Source organism: Maniola hyperantus, chromosome 1, assembly GCF_902806685.2.
Source record: "Maniola hyperantus chromosome 1, iAphHyp1.2, whole genome shotgun sequence".
Lineage (NCBI taxonomy): Eukaryota > Metazoa > Arthropoda > Insecta > Lepidoptera > Nymphalidae > Maniola > Maniola hyperantus.
This window is the reverse complement of record NC_048536.1, coordinates 10,063,934-10,086,365: the sequence shown is the minus strand read 5'-3', so window position 1 is coordinate 10,086,365 and position 22,432 is coordinate 10,063,934.

The following is a 22,432-nucleotide window of genomic DNA, read 5'->3' as shown; positions in this document are numbered from 1 at the left end:
GCAAAATGAAACCGCAGAATCGGCGTTGGCCACAAAAACAGCGGAAGCCAGGGTCCTCGATCTCACGCATTGTGACTTACGGAGATACCATGTAAATATTATTATTTTGGTTACAATAAAAACAATACGGTATTTTACACCACTCGACCTGTCGCGAAATATAGTTTTCTTGCGATGCTTTAATTAATAGTAAAGTCTAATGCCAAATTATCGTATCTATTTTTGAATAAAACAAATACTTAATTTAAATCTTATGCCAAATTGCAGTAATAAAAGTGAAGACCATTTATGGCATTATTCAGTGGCATATCGAATTTGATGCTTTCTGTGTTGAGTACACTACAGTGCAATACAATTTTAAGAAAATACTAATACGTATTAAAAATAAACAACTTGTCTGGATAATAAAAAGTAGTCTAATTGGTTGCCTTCTAGATTTTATAAACTGACTAGCTCATGCCCGCCGACTTCGTCTAACGTGGATTTAGGTTTTTGAAAATCCCACGGCGACTCTTTGATTTTCCGAGATAAAAAGTAGCCTATGTCACTTTCCATGTGCTTAACTAATTTATCCATGCAAAAACTCACGTCAATCCGTTGTTCCGTTGCGACGTAATTGAAGGACAAACCAACACACAAAATAGGGGTAGTGATAAGTGATTGTTATAATGCAATTCTTGATATTCAGCCTATGAAGCCGAATTTATTTTAAGTTTTGTATTTATTGCGAAATATTTAAAAATGAATATAGCTTCGTATGTTTATTTGTATATTAAAGGCGATCTTTTATAATTCTTTCGATTGTGACAAAACTTCGTGTATTTATTATTAGGACTAATATTAACGTACCTACTATTTATTTGGCGCACAGTCATTCATACCAAGGGTATTTTGCAAGGGATGCCAGGCTTTAGATAGTTTCAAAATATTTTTTAAACATATCAAAGAATTGTGGGCCTGGCACAGCAAGAATTTCACCTGCATCCCTTTTTGATACTGCAGCTTTAAAGTAACTTTAGTTCATTTAGACTTCAGTCTCTTCACTGCCAATGCTGAAATTTTCGATATGTATAGAAACAGACACTCGTCAACACTAACTTGCACAAACTTTTAATAGAGGCTAAATATATTAAATAACAAGAAAAATAGCATTGATAGATAAAATATAATATGTGAAATTTCAATATTGTTCCCTTTATTTGGCAGCGAGTGTACATGAGGAGTTATAGGTTTCATTTGCGGGCGATAGACGACAATTTTCAATTTTCTTGCGCGTGCGTCCCATTTGAATATTTTAATTTGGGGGCGGCGAGACTATTTCAATTTATTTATGAGTCCGGGTGCAGAAGGGGTTCGCGTAACGCTCTCAAACCGTTCCAGATTAGTAAATATTTGATAGCTTTATGGCTCAATGCGATACCGGCTTTGAAACCGATTGATATTCGCCCGTTATAGGCGGAAATGGTTGGTAAAACTGATGATTGTTCTAAAGCCAAGTAAGTACTGTTAGGTAAATACATTTAACAGATAAAAGATTTTTTTTTGTTTTTAGGGTTCCGTACCCTCAAAAGGAAAAACACGGAACCCTTATAGGATCTGCACTTTGTTGTCTGTCTTTCTGTCTGTTGGTCTGTCAAGAAACCTACAGGGTACTTCTCGTTGACCTAGAATCATGAAATTGGCAGGTAGTTAGGTCTATATAGCAGACATTAGGGGAAAAATCTGAAAACCATGAATTTGGGGTTACATCACACAAAAAAAAATTGTGGTCATGAACTAATAATTAGTATGTTCAATTTTCGAAGTAAGATAACTATAATAAGTGGGGGTATCATATGAAAGGTCTTCACCTGTGCATTCTAAAACAGATTTTTATTTATTATTTTATGCATCATAGTTTTGAATTATCGTGCAAAATGTCGAAAATACGACTGTAGTACGGAACCATCGTATGCGCGAGCCTGACTCGCACTTGGGCCAGTTTTTATCATTTAGTTCGTTTATAGTTAACCCATTGCGTATTACTGGACTACTAAATTGTACCTAATCCATACATAGATAGGTGTATTATAAATGTAACGGTGAGTCTGTCTGTCACCATCCCACCCATTCACCTATTTTGACAGAGATAGCTCGCATCTCGGAGATGGACATAAGCTTATATTCCGAAAAATCATAGAGCTCCTTCAACTTTTTAATAAAAACCTAAATCCACGCTGACGAAGGCCTGAGCATCATCTATGTAGTTAGCATAATATAGTATAATGCACCTATATATTCACAAACATAATTAAAATGACTCAACAAGTAAAACTATTCAAAAAACGTAACATGGTTAAATGCGTCAATAACTTATTATTCTCCTTCAGTACCCCAATTCATTAATGATAAGCAATACGACGACGTACCAGGAAAAACACTCATGGTACACATTTACGACAAAAATATATGCAAAGTGCCCTTCATAAACATGCTATATTTTGTTAGATGACCTTGTTACTTATTAGATACGTAAGCCGCTCCAACTTTGCTCGAGTGGAGTTTCTCAAATCGGTAAAGGGTTATGTACTGTATGTATTCCTCTTACACCTGTAATATCAGGCCTGTCCTGCCATATATGCCACACGCACGTCTGTCTCACTACCCAGTCACATGCCAAGTGCCTGGAAGGGGTTACTCTGATTCTGATCCATGATCACATCTCGGTGTGAACTGTGCGGCGTATAGGACAAGACGACAGTAATAGTTCATACATTGATATTTCCAAACATCCTGAAACACGTAATCTACCTACGAGTATTTTTGTCATTTTAACAGGTAAGCCCAAAGAGGTACCGAGTTTTCACTTGGATAGATATAACTTGAAAAATGACGGACTGTTATTCAAACTTTGAACCCTTATTTACCTAGAACCGTTTGAGGTATACGAATTTGCAAAAATCCTTTCTTAGTAACTTACGTTAGAAATGAACCTCAATGAGACAATTAAGTGTTCTACTAGTAGTTGGAAGTGTATCTGCCATCGCATGCCCATCCGCTTAACCGATTTTCACCGTAATTTGGTTCAGACATAGCTACTTCCCGGAAATGGACACAGGCTATTTTTATCCCGGAAATGAAAGAGTTCAAATGGGATTTAAAAATCCTAAATACCCGCGTATGAAGTCGTGGGCATCATCTTCACGGAATATATTCAAAACTAGCTTACGCCCGGCGACTTCACCCGCATAGACACACAAATTTCAAACCCTATTTTACCCCCTTGGTGTTGAATTTTCAAAAATCTTTTCTTAGCGGGCTGTCTACGTCATAATAGCTATCTGCATGCCAAAATTCAGCCCGATCCCTTTAGTAGTTTGAGTTGTGCGTTGATAGGTCAGTCAGTCAGCTTTTTCATTCGTCGCTATCGTCGCCGCGGCATTCTAGAAGTACCTAAGTACTCTTTCGGTCCCCCTCTACGACGACGCAAGGTAGGTAATTATTACGTATGCATGCATACATTGAAGTGAATAATGTGCAAACTTCCTGTAATGACAAACTTCAATAAAATTTTATTGTGGTTCAATTCGAAGTTGCAATGTTAATAAATTAATGATAAGATTGGTTGCGCGAATCGCGAGGGCATGGCCGTTGCAGCGCGCGCCCCGCTCCATGTTTAACCTCACATAGCTGTTTCATCTAATAGAATTGCGAGCTCGTTATCTGCTCAGATTAAAATATTCAGTATTTGAGTGATTTCACGAACGAGTGAGCGGCAAAGGGTTGACTAGTCGTTTCGCCCGCTTTGAACACTTGTGGGGAGACGAGCTTTGAGTTAGGTGCTTGCCTACCTACTTTAATACAGGGAAATGACGGCAGAAATCAATGGAGTTATTAAGATTATTTATGTATTTGACGCAATCTTCACATATAGTGACAGTTATAACTTATAATAATACTAGTTGATGCCCACGACTTCATCCGCGTGAATTTAGGTTTCAGAAAGAACTTATTGATTTTCTGAGATAAAAAGTAGCCTATGTCACTCTCCAGGTCTATACTACCTACCACTACACTACCCATGCAAAAAATCACGGCAATCCGTTGCTCCGTTGTGACGTGATTGAAGGACAAACCAACAAACTAATAAACAAAAACCTTTCCGCATTTATAATATGGTTAGTGATTATTGTTTCATTCTGTCGCAATCGAAGTGAAAAAGCAGGAGTGTATAACTCGGTCATAAAATCCATTTTATCCTCGACTTAAATATCTGCCCTCGCCTTCGGCTCTGGTAGATAAACGTCTCGGATAGAATACCTTGTTTTATGCTCTTGTTGTACAAGATACTATTTTTATATTATCATTTTTTGGTTTAGGTATTGTCCTTAATACCAGTATTTACTACCTAAATAAAAATTGCGCCACCCCGAGTGATAGACTTTGACTTTGTTCCATAACATCCTTACCCTCACAACCTCCGCGAAAATTGCAAGTTTGTTTAGGCTGGTTTAGTCTTCTCCTGTCCTGAGTGTTCCAGTCGAGAGCTAAGTTATGCTGGTGGGTTTCCTACGTAGAGTGTGGTCAATCCAACCATATTTGGCAATGAAGATTCCTTGCAGCGTAGTAAAAGATTGATGTTACTGACCTTCACATGCCAGTGTTCAGCAGTTCCCGCTGTCTACGTTCCCAAGAAAGGTAAAAACGCACGCGCTCTATATCTTCTATAGGTATGTTAATTCGGATAGCAGGGTTCTTTTTACCAACTCGTATTTTCTTGCTCTTTCGGATGTTTATAAGTAACTCTGCATCCTCTTTGTACTTCAGTGTCTAGCTTTGTTTGCAAGTCTACATTATTTGTTGACGTCAAACCTTCTACTGATTTCCCCTAAACTATACCTAATAATGTATTATTTATATTATCCATAAAAATCATAATATTGTTATGCCGATTCCAAAAACCACAGCATTCACAGTAGCAAATGAATTGTCGAATTTAACTGCATTTTTCCGACATCTGGCTCCATGAATAATTCCATTTATATAATGGCGACGACCGCATCAAATATTTTATTCCGAGTTCTGCATATTTAAGAGTGACAAAAACAATGTTCGAGAATATTTAACAGCCAGCTTCACTGCGGCAGTCAATTATTTTCATAATTGATTGATTCGGAATATTGCGTTCGAGTGTACTTTATGCCTACTGTGTCCGCAATAAATAAATTTAACAGAATTAGTTTCGACTACAATAGCCCGCAATGCGCGTTCAGCGCTTATTCAATATGATGTGAAGTAATCTGTCACGGCAATATTCTACATAAATAGACGGATGTTGTCGACGGATAAATATTGCACTCCACCCATGGAGAGCTAATTTTACGAGTGAAATTAGTTATTCACCTGTTGTTGCCATTTATTTATAGTGAATACAATGAGACCGGCAGCGAAGCGCTCAGCCGCACCCACCTATTATTTGCGGACACATCAAAACCAATTGGTTGATTTCATATTTAGTGCGAATCATGTATCAACACTCTGTTAATTTGGATGCTATAATGTCCCAGTGAATTACAGCCAACGTGAATCAATGTTCCTTGCATTCTGTTGTTTTCTCATCGCCTTCTCCTGACGAATACTGCAGATAATAAATTATCTGTTAAATATTTTCCACGCGGATGAAGCCACGAGTATCATCGTAGCTTCATCCGCGTGGATGTTTGAAATTTCCGTGAGATCTATGATTTTCACGATAAAAAGTAGTTTATGCCACTCTACAAATCTAAAAGTAGACTTATCAATGCAAAACATCAGATCAATCCGTTGCTCCGTTGCAGCGTGATTGAAGGATAAAGTAGGGTTATTTGATGTTCTACTTTATGTTGACATATAGTAATAGTATGAATATGTTCTGAAAGCTTTGTGGCTATTATTGCATCAGTCAAGCATGCTTACTTTACTTAATAAATATTAATTAACTAATATTGCTGCTTCATCCAGTCGTAGGTAGGTACTTTTTCTATGATAAATTAGCTGCATTGCACCGATTCCTGTGACTGCATTGTATAAGGTCTTTATCTTGGTCGCATCAATACACCCCGATTAAAACACAGTGTAAAAAAGCAGTCATCACGTCTTCAGTTACGGGCGTTCGCTTTACCGTAGATGGATCACTTTATACAATTTTTACTGATCGTTCGTCCGGTCCATATAATTCGTGAAGTACGTGAGCATGACTTTTTGTGTAAAATGAAGCGGTACGAACGGATCTGGAACGTGATGATATTCCCATTAAACAGGTGCAGTATTCGAAGCGATTCGAATAAACGTCACGTGCCCCAACAATAGATTACCTATACAGAGCATATTAAATAGATCAAATTAAAAATTAGGTACAATTATTAATTTATCTGCTTGTATGCTATTTTGCAATGCATTTGCTCCTAAAGTAGCTCTAGAATAATATTAGGGAACAAGTAGATTTTCACCACTTGGGAGACTATTATTGCATTATATGTTGCATTATTATATTATTATCCAGTGCGAGGTCGCCATTCCAGCACCTTGGGACCCCAACGTCTAACGGTTGTACGAACTGGGCAATGGGCAAGGCACATATCTTGTCCATTACCACTTCAGCTCCGCAACCCGTTGAGCTATGTCGATTACTCTAGTTCTCCTACGAATCTCCTCATTTCTCCTATCGGTTGATGATGTACTTAGTATGATGCACATGCTTATGAAAATTGAACTCTCGGCGCTATTTAAAACCCTTGCCTGTGGCTCAGGCGAATTAGCACCTCGAGTGGTTTTTTATCATCATACTATACTTGCTACATAAATTATTATTACTACTCTCGTGTAGAAATGTAACAAATTAGATTAGAGTAGCAGCGGCCGTGGTCACGTACTCGCATGACAAGCTGGAATAGTAGGTAATTACATTGTTATGAAGAATTAACCCTTTCAATTGGAATGTATAATAACGTTTATTGGCGATATAAGGCACATGACATAATCATTTCAATTGATACTCTTCATATTATAGCGTAGTTGACAGTTATAGAGAGAGAGAGCCAGCCCGTGCCAGACATTCGTTATTTTATAAAACCTGAAAGTTTCTCTACGTAGGTATTGTCTCCAACACTAGGAGGAACGTTTGTTTGGATCATGGTGGTTTTGGGCGATAACATGGTAAAAAAATCTTATGTCAAACTATAAATTCAATTTTTTTTGTATTTTCTTTGGAATAGTACCTATACCTATTAGGCTAAAATAAAGAAGATCTGGCATGCGCTGGCTCTTAGGCCATTACAGTACTTCATAAACGTTGATAATTCTGCGCTATAAAGATGACAAAATAGATAACTACATCGGTGCCTTAACGGGCAGTCACGTAAGATATCAAATATGTCGGTAGATTATATTAACCTTAGTTATGACAACATGCCATAAATATTGAATGTCAATAACATAACATGCCTATAACGGGAAAATTAATATTTTTTCCAAGGGAAACCAAAGCCGAAAAAATACCTAGACAAACAAAGTGTCATTATGTCCATCTTGGTAAATTATGTAAAAAGTTCGCAGATCAAAGATATGCTCCACATTCTATCTCGCACATAATGAGCCATAATGTAAAATGACTCGCAAAAAAGACTTCAACTGCCTGTGCCTACCAATTAGCTAACTCAGTGTCTAAAACTGAATGAAAGGTAGGTACCGAGCCCATTTGATGATATGAAAATATTTTGTCGTAGAAAACTTTCAATAAATAAATATAAGAAAAGGTAACTGACTGGCTGATCTATCAACGCACAGCTCCGCTAAGAAAGGACTTTCGAAAATTCAACCCCTGAGGGGGTAATATTTAAAAATAAATGTCAAGAGAACTCGGTGGATATCATTCAGTGTTAGACACTAAGTTAGTGAATCGGTAGGCTGATAACCATTCAGAAAGATCATTAATAATTGTGATGTAGAAACTTCAATCATCGTAAAATTTTGCCTAAATTAGTTTTTAAAAATCTTTTGTGCCCTTCGGCATTTATTTGTATCTTTTTTTTTTTTGTTTATTTTGTTTATTTGAAAGTAATCAACAGCGTAAATACATAATTATTATTTAAATTTAAATCTAGGTATAACAGAAGGCCAAAAGAGATTACTTAAAATTATAATTAAAACTATTTTAACAGAATAGATTTAGAATAAATGTAGGTATATACAGTAATAAAATTACAACAGTGTGTGTATGCTTGTGTCTGTGTGTGTGTATGCGTGTGTGAGTGTGTGCTTGTGTGTGTGTGCGTGTGTGTATGGGTGTGTGTGTGTAAGTGGGAGTGTGTGATTGCATGCATGTTTAGATGTTAGCTACTTTTTTTATTACGATGATAGTTTCTTAATTCCTATTAAAATTTATTGTTTGATAGGTCAAACTAAGTCAAACTCAGCGAACTGATTGTTATAAGTACGTACCAAGCGTGGAATTATAGAATTTCGAGCATAATTTGAGTTAGATTTGGGAACATTTAGAAGGCGCGTGTGACGCGTTCTTAAAGGTTGAGCATCTACTTAATACTTTTGTGTTTAATGAAAATGCAAGTAACTATCAATTTAATTAAATAGCAGCATAATTATTTAGAAAACACACAGCGATAAAAAGCCACTACGGACGATATTCATCCGAACCGAATTGATTATAGCGGGCTACCGGCGAGTGTATCTTTTAAGTTACCTATTTAATGTAAAAATACTTTTAAATCTTATTCGGTCTAATATAAAGTTCATATTGAGTTGCCTCCTACTTAATAGTGAATATTTAAGGGCATAATGATGATGCACTTTCGTTGAATTATCATCATAACACGCAATGGAATCTTCTCATTAGCGCAACGCTTTATTATCTTGTCTTTGTGAAATGTTCGATGGTTTTGTAGAAATACCTAATTTTAAGTATTATACGAGCTACGTATTAACTTAAGATAAATACTTACCTACTAGCCGCGCCCGTGGAATTGTTGAATTTGTTGAAGTTGTTGATAGGGTAGAATTTCCAAAAATCCTAAAACACGTACCTAGGTATTTTTTTGATTTTTGACCGAAAGTCCAAAAACCAATTTTTATGGATATAATTTATAAATGAGGGACTTTCATACAAACTGTTATCCCCTGTTTAACGCCAGGGGGTGAAATTTACAAAAACCTTTTCTTAAAGAGTCGCTATGTTATAAAAGGAACATAGGCACCTATTGCCAAAATTTCAAGTTTAAGTATAGCCCGTGGTTTAGGCTGTGCGTTGATAGATCAGTCGGTCAATCAGGACTCAGGACAAGCCTTGTTATATGGATTACAAAATATACCATCATCATCGTGCGCATTTTTTACTTTCACTTAAACTTTTTGTTACTTAATAAATACTTACTTAGATAGTATGTATATGTAGAAATGTACCTGATAAAGTAAAATGATTCATCCTAATATTTTGTAGCTAGCTACTATTGAATGGCCTATATCTATACCTAGTTACTTTATTCGTATTGACATCTAAAAAGTTGTTCGGTTTTCACTCTAGCATATTATTTTTTAATTTTGTGTTTAGGCTGCGCGTCTATACAAACAAGTGTGTGATCATTTTTGATACTGTCATCATAAATAACTACCCTGGTAGTTTCAGCAACATTAAAGATGCGACTGCTTAATCCGTTTGCCGTGGCTCCGTATGGAGCCAATACGAAATCATTGCCGCAACATAGTTGTTTAGCAGATAGCCAGTATTCAGCCAGACTTTCCCGAGAAAATACAAACAGCAGTAATAGGTATAGCAATTCGGTTGCTTGAGCGACGACTGGAATGGTCGTATCAAAAAAATCCAGGGTGAGCACTGAGCTGGTTGCTTTATAGCAATCTAATGCAACTTGCAAGCGACTATCTACCCTTCATGCGATAATAAACCAATTTGCGGGCACACTAAGTAAGTGGTGCTAATAGACGATAGGCTAAACTTACACGGATCGACTACCAACTTTATAAGCAAGAAATAAGGTAATTTGAAAACCTTTGACTTTTTTGACATTGTTCTACCCTTGAAGAGTACAAGCACTCTGAGACCTTTTATATCAAGAAAAACAATCAACATTCTTGATCAAAAATTATAAGTTGTAATATTTTATTAATATCTAATATCTTTATGAGCAGTAAAAAGTACAACAAAACATTTTGTTACGGTTGAGTGTAAAGGACTCTCGGGGCATCTTGCCGAGTCATTTTATCGACACGGATCAAACGCTGTTAATCAAAAATTTTAATGACCATAGTTCAGAAAATAATAACTTTCCTTGTACTACCAAACAAAGTGCGCCTGCATAGTTTTGATAGTTGATTACTGACAATTACAAAGGAATCCACTGTTATTAACCTTGTTAATATTGCATTTGAACCGCGGCCAAAAATTCAACTGAAAAAACAAAGTAATTAGATTAAAAACGTACCTATGTACAATTATTATACTTTTTAATGATGATAAAATTGTATTATAGGTAATTACAATAATATTTTCCTTGGGTAGTTTGTAAAACAGGAATGCCTATTATAATAAACGAATAAAAAGCGAAACCTGTAAAAAGCCGGAGATAAGCTTATAGTATAAATCGAATTAGTGATTCCATAATACTGCTAAGCATTAACATTAATTAAGAGCATGTTATAAAATATTTTATTTTATACGGTACTTGCTCTTTGTTTTGGTAAGGCCTAAATATAGCACTTTATAAAGAAGGAAAATTTTACAGCGATACTTATGGAAATTATATTGAGTATTTGAATATTGTAGTAAGTTTTACGTTACGAATCTGACGCAAGTAGGTACCTACCTGATACCTGTAGGCAACGTAGTTACTCCTACTAAGATACAAATTAATTGTTGGTTGATGTGATACTAGGGTTTCTTTTAGAGTTTCTTTTAGGGTAGGTATAGGTGATATTCTACTTGCGATCTTGACTTCGTAAGAAACTTTTCAATCTTGTCCCTGTTTATTTTATTCATACTTACTGCAAAACACCGGGCGAATTTCACCTACGATGTCACATACACACACCTATGCTGACGATTTTCCATCTATAGGTAGATACGTACGAAACGCTATGATTTATTCTTCAATCGCATGGTTTGAAATACTCTTCCGAGTTTAAATATTTTTTGTTATTTATTTCTGGCAAATTGTACCCATATTATTACAGAGGTCAAATATAAAATAAAATTAAAATTTAGATTCTAAGGTAAAAAATCAATATTTGTATCTTTAAAACAAGAGTTCAACGCGTCCCATCTTAGGCCACATTATCACTCCCCATTATGTGTGAGTGTAGTTAATCCTGTGCCTATATTTAACAAAAAAAGAGTTATGAATGTTTTACTGTCTTTAAAGTATCAAAATGAGTTGGCTAAGGTTGCTGAGCACGGTGGAGCGAGAGACAGTTTAACATTTCGGCTCATTGTGATGAATTGATGATGTTATTGACTCCTTTTGATCAGTCCATCATCGCTACCTGCTTCTGTTTGTCAAGAGGTGATTATAGTTAGTTAGAAGATCATGAGTGTGCCATTTTAATTTTATTTAGGTACCTAATGAACAAACCCAAAGAAACCCTATGGTAACTAACCGTTGCGTTGCCTTGCGTTGCGATGCGGTGCGTTGTGATTCGTTGCGACGCGATGCGATGCGATGCGATGCGATGCGTTGCGATGCGATGCGTTGCAGTGCGGTGCGGTGTGGTGTGGTACGTTGCGGTGCGGTGCGGTGCGGAGCGGTGCGAAGCGGTGCGGTGCGGTGCGGTGCGTTGCGACACATGCAACATGATATCATTACAATAGTATAATCACCATAATTACAATTTTTTACAGGATTAGAGTACTTATTTAGATTTTTTTTTAAATTGTTGTAAACTGAGATGGTCAGGTTGCCAGCGAGGCAATTTGGTAATTAAAGCATGGTAGTAAGGTTTATTTAAGTTTGTATGTTTTAATTAAGGCACGTTTTCTAAAATGAAAGTAAGTAAGTAGGTATGTAGAGATAATACCCGTGTGATATACCTACCGTAGATCCACCAATGGGATCACGGGTACCCATGTGGTAGGTATACACTAGTAGGTATACCCCTACCCATGTGGTAGGTATACACTAGTAGGTAATACACCTAGCTACCAGTGGGTCAAAGTGGACCACCGACCCCGCACCGAACAAACTCTATTAACTTTACAAAGAGAACTACTTACTAAGTGCACTACTTACTACATTTACTATATTACTTTGCTTACAATCAGCGTTCAACTCAACCAAATAAATATTTCACTTCCTTCATGAAGTTAAGTATTTTTGACTACGCAGGTGGGCGTTGAAAAATTATATTATGTGGAAAGTCTGGGGTTGATTGCCGGCTGATTAATTTTTGGTTTACTTTTAGATTAGGTCTAGTCTGGTGGGTAGCTTCGCCCGTGATAATTTGCTGACAATCTTGATACGCTCATGGTCATGGGTTAATTTACCTAAAAGTTTTGTGTGTATGATAATCTACACCACACAAATCCAAACACCTCATTGGTTTTGAGTAGACTGTAGATTTTCAAAAAGTAGAGCAACATAATCACGAGTGCACACAATATAACCAAACTAACGTCGATACACAAGCTCATTGTCTTCCGGGGTACAATTGCAGCCCCACCTAGATCGCAGTCCGGTATAGAAACTAACCATTCGTCATCCATTATTCACGGCTTAAATTGCACAACTTTAGAGCGCCATTTCTAAATGACATCTAAATCTGTTAGTGTATTAACATTGTGAATAAAATTCATACAATCAATCTACATAAATGTCCGTGAGCGTCCGTCCATTAGTCAGCTAGAGCACAAAGGGCACACGCTCATCTCGTAAATCAGTCGTATGTACTTGTATTGAGTTCGCTTGCCCAAATCGTGCTCAATAACCAACGTGCGTCGACGCCCGCGCGTCGATCCTACTACGGTTTCCAGCCATGAACGACCCCTTTTAACATATTTTTCAAGAAAAGCTAGAAAGAGAATGTTCAGGAATAAAGGAACAGCTAGTCAATGCTCAAATGCTTGTTAAAAATAAGCCGGCTATCCTTTGCGCTAGGAAAGGATATCAAACTTATCATTATCTTCATCATCATCGTCAACTGATAGACGTCCACTGCTGAACAAAGGTCTTTTGTGGGATTTTCCACACGCCGCGGTCTTGTGCCACCTGTACCCGTAGTACAAGATTTTACGTCTCACCAAACCAAACCAAATTCGAGAGTCGAAATACTTCCGTAAACTGGGTCTTAAATGCCTTGTTTTAAAGCTCAAGTTTGTCTACACTTCTACAGCCAGCGCTCCAAGCGGAAACATTGCGAAATCAAAATCAGTGGCATTGAATATTTGACTTCAATTCAAGGCTGTTTAGGTCCATTTTACTGTAACGCGGAAGTATTTCGACTCTCGAATTTGGTTTCGTTTGGTGAGACGTAAAATCTTGTCGCGGGTACTGAATCTAACGGCTAGAGAGCCGTTAGATTCAGTACCCGTAGTATAAAATCAAACGAGTCGCAGAGGCGACTCGTTTGATTTCATATTCTGTCCACCTAGTGGAGGGTCTTACAGGGCTGCGCTTTCCGTTTCAAAGTTGCTCTTCCAGTAGGTACCTTGGGATCTCAATGTCTATCGATTTTTCAAACTATGTGCCCTGCCCTTTGTCACTTTAGTTTCGCAACCCTAAGTCATCTATATATAATATATTATATAGTACTACAAAGGTATAGCAATCAGATTTAACTGGATTTAAAGTAGCAGCACATTGAAATACTTTTCAAGTAAAATTTCCATTAACATAATAATATTATTGTAATAACATAATTGCCAGTACATAATTTTGAGCATTAACAAGCGTGTCTACATACAAATTAGATAATCACTGCGTCGTTTTGTCAGACATAAATTGGATAATTATTCAAAGTGTTGCCTAAACACACCCTAAACAGTTATTAAGATATTAAAATATGAGCTAGTGGTATGGAGCGGTGTCGGCGTCGCAGGCGGCGCGCGGCAGGGCGCCCAGCGGGCGGCGCTACCGACCTCGGCCGCCACAGGCAGCTCACATGCTAACGACAAACGGCCGATTTTAAATCTACTGGTTTACTTCCATGCCATCAACTCAACTCACGGTATACAAGGATGCGATAGCAATGTGTCAGGCATATTTTGAGAAATGAGGAGGGAAACGCTCCTGGCGATGGCGTTTCAATGGTACCAGTCGAAGGAGACCTGGTTGACCAACCAACACCTGGAGGAGGTATATTGAAGCAGACCTTAAAAGAGTGGGACTCTTGTGGGCCACAAGTTGTGGCACCATAACTGCTGCAGCCCAAGTTCCACGACGTAATAAAAGGACTCCATCATCATCGCTTACGTGGGTCGCGGCCGAAGCGACTAATACACGACGGATGTACTACGGCATATGCGACGATACTAAACACTATGAAAATTTGACTTCATCCGTATGCGTCTAATGTGGGGAGCTCCGAAGGAGCCCCATGGTAGCGCCATACATTTTCATAGTGTAACCTAGTAGGTATTATCGCGTCAGCCACGCGTCAGTCGCGTTGGCCGCGGCCTACTGACGTTGAACTCATATAATTTTTCTAATTAGATACAAGTATCTGCTTAGAATTCAGAGACCTATTTCATAAAAGTAAGCCAACATCGAACAATCATTGATAGGTACGTTTATGAATTTTAATTTTAAGAATAAGTTAGTCCCTTTCGTCGCTAGAACAGACCTCCGTTTCAATAAAAGTTGATAAATATGATCCTCCAACCAGGACGTTTTATGAGTCAAAGACGAAATACCTATATGTCTACAAAACAGGTCTCTACAGGACTAAAGCTTCGAAATAGGTCCTTGTAAGTACCTATTCTAAGGTAAGATTCGCAAGTCGGCAATGTGTAGCAGCCCTTAAAACGGTCAAAATTAGTTACCAAAAAGTGTTTAATCTTCAAAGGACGGGTGTTATAATTTGACATGTTTTATAAAGGGTCTTCTTTGGCTACATTTTGAATGTGTCAGTAATTTTGCTTGTATGTAGGTACCATGAATGAGGTGAGGTACCAATTCAAAGACAATAAACGAAAGTCTACCTAGTGAAAAAACTGTCTAAAAGTAGTGGAGGGTAATATTTTCACAGTACTGAGGTCGGCAATATGAAATCGTCGCTAGTTTGTAGAAAGGGCGAATAAGCAATTTTTTTGTATTAAAATCATATATTTGCACTTTCTACAAAGCAGCGATATGAAAGAATATGAAACATCGTATAGGTGAATTCTCTTGTGACGATGGTTTGTGCTGGCCCTAATTGTTCAGTTTGGCTGAAGTACCTACAAGTAGGTATACAAGACTGTAATAATAAATTAAGATTATTATGTTAATTATATGTAGCTTGTTTTCTTTATCATTTTTAGGGTTCCGTACCTCAAAAGGAAAAACGGAACCCTTATAGGATCACTTTGTTGTCTGTCTGTCTGTCAAGAAACCTACAGGGTACTTCCCGTTGACCTAGAATCATGAAATTTGGCAGGTAGGTAGATCTTATAGCTGACATTTGGGGAAAAATCTGAAAACCGTGAATTTGGGGTTAGATCACACAAAAAAAATTAAATTGTGGTCATGAACTAATAATTAGTATTTTCAACTTTCGAAGTGAGTGACTATATAAAGTGGGGTATCATATGAAAGGTCTTCACCTGTACATTCTTAACCAGATTTTTATTTATTTTTATGCGTCATAATTTTTGAATTATCGTGAAAAATGTCGAAAAAATACGACTGTAGTACGGAACCCTCATTGCGCGAACCTGACTCGCACTTGGCCGGTTTTTATGTTTACGAATGATTCATAACATTCATTAATATGGTGCCTACATATTAAAATTAAATGTACAGTATGTCTGAAGTAAAATAATAATTTAAATGTTCATCATTAAAGTTGATTTACCAAGACATGTTTGTTACCTGCAGAGTGCGGACATAAAAAAAATAAGATTTATCGCATCCCAAAACAACGTACCTACCTACTCGTTTAGAGCATTCAGTGTCATAAATATAACAGATTCAGTAAAGAATCGAGTTACATCAAATGGCTTTAAAGAGACCTTATCTTCCTATCTCTTGAAAATTGTCGCCACATCTCAAAGCGGTTAACACGCAGGTATAAGATAGGTGACGAAGTCAGCTTTGGACCCGAACATATTAAAATAACGACATGAATAATATAACAGAGTACTTATATATGCATAATAATGATTTTGGGTGAATAAATATGAGGGGATCACTATGAATATCCAAATAAAAAAAGTAGAAAACATCCTAAGACTCGCGGGCCGGGCGGCTCGCGGGAGAGCGTTAGATGCCGCGTCGAGATTGTGCCCAGTTGGGCCCTGCTATCATTTTTTATATCATTTCATTGCGGCTGTTTACATTTCATTCATAAGACTAACTGCAATTTATTTCTGTAGAGTTTCACAACAGAGTAGCGTTTTGTATATTTTTGTTAATCTAATACATATTTGGCAAACCTACCTTAATTTTTAAATCAATGACTGCGACTCGCTTGACAACGATTTATACATTTAAAAAAAAAAAACTATAAGTATTACATGAGTAAGAAATGGACATTCCGGACTATAATGTAAGTGGACTAAAGTACAAAAAAAAACAAAGAATGATGAACTATAAAATATAAACCTTTAATATCAAGAAATAAAATTATATTTCTTACTCAGAAACACTTTATGAATAAAACCGACCGGAGGTAATATTATAAGCAGCGATCGTATTCGTTTTGTTTTAATAAGCCCTCGGCATGTATATGTCGCCGAAGCTCGCACGTTGCTCCTTATTTATTGACCTATTAGAGATAACATTAAGATCAAGATGCACGGCCAAGGACCTTTGTTATAAAAATGTCTACCTCATTATTCTTAAAAAATTAAAGGCAGCTTAATATGGATTTAACCGGCTCCTACTATTCATTTGTAAGCCTATAACGAGTTTTTAATATGTTCATTTAATAATCGATAAGCTAACATCTATCGTGAATTTGCATTTTATGAGGAGTTACAATAAACTTTATTGTCCTTATAATGGGTTGATGGCTTATAAGTACCATTACATTGTCTGTACGTTTATAACTGATAGGAACCTTTCGTTGATGTGCGCTCACAATAAAATTAACATTAGGGTCTATAACGAGTATCTCTTAGATGACATATAATATTTTAGTTCTGGTTGACAAGTACATATCATTTTGGAAAAGATTTGTTGGCTAACTATGTCGTTACTCTGGTTCTTGATTTGATCACTAGAAAAACTCCAAACACATTTCTCTCCATCACCCGGTGAGTGACTCTGAGCTTTCTTATGTGGTCCATAGTTAGCGATCACGTATCGGATCCATAATTATATTAAATTAATTTAGTTCCCAATAAAGAAGCGTATCCATACATTACTGACTCGGTCAATGTGATGGCGGCATCCTGTCGTTATAATTTTTCCCAGATTTTTAATCTAACTAATTTAAATCAATACTCATTATAGGTTTCAAGGGACACTCATCTCGAATTTTTAACACAGGGATACAAACCTGTTTTATAAATATAATTAAAGGCATTTTGTGTTTATGACTATTGGCTTTTGATAAGTGGTTTTACTTAACGATATGATTTAACCTGTACCTAAAGCTATCAACATAGGTAGGTACCTATTGTTGATGATTATGTTATATGTAAATGTATCACCAACATCATGATCAACCGATTGCCGGCCCACGATTGAGCCCGGGGTTTTTGATCACAGTCTGCAATGCTGGCCCAGTGCGGATTGACAGACTTCACATAACTTTGAGAACATCATAGACAGCCAGCTTTGAGAACACCAATGGTTTGCTTCACCGTTAAAGCAAGTGATATGTAGGTACCTACTTAATTGCTTAAAACGCACATAACTCCAAAAAGTTGCGAGAGTTGCGTGCCCGAGATTGAACTCCCGACCTCCCGAAAACAAGGCCAACACGCTATCACCGCTACAAAAGTATTGTTGCGAAGTATTGTTGGGGTTGCGAAATTTCAGGCAGTTCATTGGTACCTAGGTAGGTACTCGTGTCGTGACGTGACTCGTGACCTTGGGCGAAGAAAACTTGTGGAAGTGTCAGAAAATCCTACCACGAATCCTACAGATTCCCTATTTACGTCATTGTACTTTGTCATTAGTTTTGCACTAGCACAGCACACGTTATTCTAGCAGCTTTTATCAAATACCTACCTCAAAATTTTCTACACTTACTTCTCGGACTGGTATGATTAGTAGATACCTACCTAAGTACCTAGAGTGTTGAGTGTGAGTAAGAGTTGCATTTTGACGGAGTCTGAGCTATGTATAGGTTTTACGTACGAACATAAACCAGTCCTATACCTACCACAACAATTTTAATTGCAGGAATAAAGTTTTTTTTTGTGGCGCAAAGTACTTATAAAGGCACACAATTAATTTTTCGGCCCCTTTATAAGCATTGTCCGCTTTCAATTAGCAATTCCGCTACTACATTATGTGTGATTTTTGTAATTTTAATTAATTGGCTCTGGACCTCTAATGAATAAAAATATTTATTGACCAACTACAAATGACGACTCATACCTATATACATAGTTTTAAATTATAAGTTGGTAACTGTGTAAATTAAGATAAGGAATAAATAAAGGCTTTGAAATTGAAATTGAAACTGTGTACATACAGTAGGTACGCGACAGGTCGAGATGGCAATCAGGGAGGGAACGCCCCGCACACCCGCACATCCCCCGCGCTTATCCAGTGCGGACGAGCGCGGGTGACATGCGGTTGTGCGAGGCGTCCCCCTGGCTCATACCCCTATTGCTATCTCAACCTGTCGCAGACTAAATATATTAAGTATTATTGTAGGTAGGTATGAGGTGGTTTTATTAAAAAATACCTATTTAATTTTATAATCAGTAAGAAGACTAAATTTTTTTACGAGATCCGAGTTGAACTTTATGATTATTATTAACAAGTATAAAATTTGACCTATCAGTCATCAGAAACTTTTCAAACTACATAAAACTTAATAATATAGGTATACCTACTAAAACCGGACATATAAAAACAGGAAACCAAAATCATTCATGCAATCTTTAGAAGTCTACTCAGAGAGAGTTTTTTCTTCTTTAGAATTCACTCTCGTAAAATAAGTAGCCTAATAAATATTCCAGAAAGTTGTTTTAATTTCTTCTTTACACAGCGTAGATTACCAGACGCGATCGGAAAAACTTCCTTGTTTTTAATTTTCTTTTAAAACATTAATTTTGTTCTTTTTCTTTATTTTATTTCAGCGAATAGTCTGAAGGCTTTCTTAACTTCAAAATGCTTATCTCTCCAGAAGAATATATCCTACAGTTAATTGTTTTTACTATTATAAACTCTAACACCACGCCTCAAGATCCATTATTTGATAATTAACTTCGTTTATTTTTAACTTTTTAATTGCTTCGTAGAGACTTTACCGGGTAGGTTGGTATTTTATTCTGTATCTTTCTTTGTTTAACAAAACGATTATCGAGTTATCTATTTTCCATGAAAGTAAGAAACACTACCTACTCATATACCTAATCTTGCAATTAATAATTTTATCATATATCTAACATAGGTTTCGCCTTCTCTCTCGTATTTCTCTTTGCTGAGGGTCGCGACTCATTCATGGCAGGAGTTATTGGTACACCTATAGTACGCGACAGGTCGAGATAGCAATCGGGGTGGGGACGTCCCGCACACCCGGCAGCCCCCGCGCTATCCCGCACCGGGACGTGAACTGAATGCCGGTGTGCGTCCCCCGCCTCAGACCCCGATTGTCATCTCAACCTGTCGCGTACTATAGTTTTAAATGCAAGGAAATAATTTTACATGCAGATATTAAAATTAAGCTTCTAAACCCGCTTGATGTTCTATGAAAATATTTTGTTAGGAATTTGCGATGCTGTACAGCGAAGTACAACCATAATGATAAAACTGACTGATCGTTGCATGCAAGAGACAATACATTTATATCGAATGCATGGGCTTGCGATCATGGGAAAATGACCGATCCGCCGACAATCACGGAGACGAGCCGAGCGCTTCGGGCGCGCCTTATCACTGCAGGCCATTGTGCCAGCCATGCACCGGAATATTCTCTCACATTTGCAGCAATATTCCATACCGCTCGACAAATACTTGCCAGATTATAACCGTGATTAGAATGTTTAGTATCCCGTCGACTCGTATATTCACATGCGTCCCATACTTCGGGCTAAATGTCCGTCCTGTCACTCGATTTTCCGTAAAACACTTTTTGAAGACATACCTACTGGTGATACTGCTAAAATAACAAATTATAGGTATATATTTCAGGTGTCCCAACGTCTGGTAGGGGTAGGTAGGTAGGTACCTACCTACCTACTCTTTATCATGTAGAGAAGCTGATTTTTGAAAATTTCCACGGGAGCGAAGCTGCAGGCTCGTTTATAAGTAGTTTATAGTTATTTTATTTTATAGTTTATTTTAAAAGCAATTACGGACAGTTAATTCGTCATCCCCGCGAGTTATGACATGAATATAAAAATAGTAATTATAATAATTAATGTACGCTGTTGAGATTCTCCGGAGCGCATCATTTGCGGACTTATAAAAACTGATTCCGATAAAGTTCGCCAAAGCAATAAAGTTATAAAACTTAAGCTCCACTGTCTTAATGAAACATTCCACAGTCCACTATTTATTACTACTAGTAATATAAGTAGATACTTATTTATTAGAATTACATACCTACTTATGTTTTTGTGCAATAAACAGATAAGTAGGTAAGTAATTTATAAACCCTAACTTTCTTTTAAAAATCTTACTACTTCTTACTCTTCTATCTTACTTAGACTAAAATTATAAATACGAAAGTCGTTATCTCTGTAACCTTTTCACAGCTCATCCGTTTAACTGATTTTAAAAGGATTTAATGGCCAAGATTCCGTATAACCGATTTTGACGAAATTGAGTAAGTAGAAACGGTGACATCTTGATGGAAATAATAGTAGGTACCTATCCTATGTCTAACTCCAGAGTGTAAGTTACCTCTGTGCAATTTTTTTTCAAAATCGATTCAATGGTCAACGTGAAAAGGTGAGAGACAAAAAGACACAGTTTAGTATTTAGGTATGATATTACCTATAAGAATAGGTAGGTACCTACCTAGATTAATGTAGAGTTTGCTACTTTAAAAAAATTATATTTTTTATTACTTAATTAATTGTAGTTTTTTTTCACTCATGACAAGACTTAGCCTACTATTCGTAGAATAAGTACTAAGTACATAAGTTTCTGTTAGCTCTCTAAGGTAGGCAGGTATATATTATATTAAATTAATTCAACCAATTTCGTTGTATTATTAAATAATAATGCAATTATGAAGTTTAAGGCTATCCTCAATTTGATCCCAATATAATCTAAGGTTCAAATTATGCATTGTAAAGTCATAACTGAGTTAATAATAAATTCCAAGAGAGGAACTCTGCTATTGACGCAATAAAATAATAATAAGTAGGTAGATACTAATTAAAAACCTTGAGAACAAATTATACAAAAAGTCGACAGGGTGGTCCGCTGTCATTATTTCATAATAAAAGAGAACGAGAGTTTAAATCGATGTACTTAAGTGCTTTTATTTCTAGAATCAATACTGCTTTTCAAGTCGCGAACACAACCAAAGAACATGATTTCTACTAATTAATGTAAGCACCGAGGAGTTAATTAATTGTCGGCTACTCGTGCAGAGGGAATGAAATATTTATAAAATTCATAACAGAGCTAATTATGAAACATGGACGCGCCTCGCCCGCGCCACCCGCAGGCTCGGCCGCGCGCTGATCCATCTGCAGAAAAACCTAATAATTCTTTGCCGGCTTCACTTGCGGACCTTTTTCTCTCGTACTCAGTACCCGACAGCGCACCGCAATCATAAACTGTTTTTGTTTAAATGACCAAACGCGGCGTCAACTATGTAGTCGGTAATTGTAGTGACTTGTAGAATAGACACAAGTAGCCACTTAGAGATACCTAAGTACCTGTGCGATATAGGAGCAATAAATCTTGTTATCTGCGATCAAAACCTACGTTGGTCTATCTTCATTCACGGGGAAACTTACAAATGGGAAGAAAATGAGCATTGGTTCATATCGACGTAGATTGTAACTTGTATTGCTCGAACCATAAAATTTTGTTATTGTAAAACACGAAGTAACGTGCCATCTGCAGCGGCAAAACGTATATGGCGGCCGCTAAATATTTATCAGTAAATTAGTATG